This window comes from Conger conger, chromosome 8 (assembly GCF_963514075.1).
Source record: "Conger conger chromosome 8, fConCon1.1, whole genome shotgun sequence".
NCBI lineage: Eukaryota > Metazoa > Chordata > Actinopteri > Anguilliformes > Congridae > Conger > Conger conger.
The window spans coordinates 13,603,504-13,604,422 of NC_083767.1; positions in this window are offsets into that span (position 1 = coordinate 13,603,504).

The following is a 919-nucleotide window of genomic DNA, read 5'->3' on the forward strand; positions in this document are numbered from 1 at the left end:
CTGTCCATCACAGAGACAAAGTCAGTCCCTGAAAGACTTAGCACACAGGATGTTTGTAGTTACTATGAGACTAAATAAACAGACTCTCCTTCAGGATACCATTTGTTTATCTTTTAGGTATCAGTTGGTTTATTCTCGGAGAATAACATTTTCATATTGATCTATTTGTAATCACTGAACAAATTCATATACATTTGTTTTAGTAAGATCTGTTTTTCTGCCTGCACCGCACAGTGAGTGAAGTGTGAAAACTCCCACAGAGCTTTTGAGAAAAAGTTCAATTTGGGTCCCCTTGCGTAACTCTTTTTTGGCACAAATAAAAATTTTACACATGTGAAATCATAATACAAGCCCCCCTGGGTCTTTAAAAATGTAAAATGTTCAAATCATCTCTGATACAGAAGAGTTAAATGAACACAGACTACATTATTACGTAGGTTTTATATGCAGTCTACTCCGTTCTATAGTGCTGGTGGTGCTCTATGCCACAGCCAGGTGCCTTGTGTTGGTATGTCGTGCTGCTGTTCTCTTGCTCTCGGTTGTTGCTGGCAAACATAATTACCCAAGGCCATTAAGTTTACCCAGGCCCGTTTAAAAAAATATTCCTGCCTCTCCGAAACTCATTCTACCAGAAAGTTTAGCCTGGGTCCAATCTGGATCCTCAGGGCTGCAGGTGGTGCGGTGCAGTACTGGCTGTGGTTAAGACTGTCAATGTAATGACATAAGAGCCATACATAACAAAGTAACACAACATTTTAATCATAAAAGAGGATAAAAATCAAGTTCACACATGTGCATATGATCTTACTTGTGATAAACTGATGCGGAAAAAAGAAAAACTGATTAGTTCAAAAAATCACCATGGAGATGAAGGCTACAGTTTCCGGTAAGCCTTCAGGTACTTAAGTCTACTTCAGAC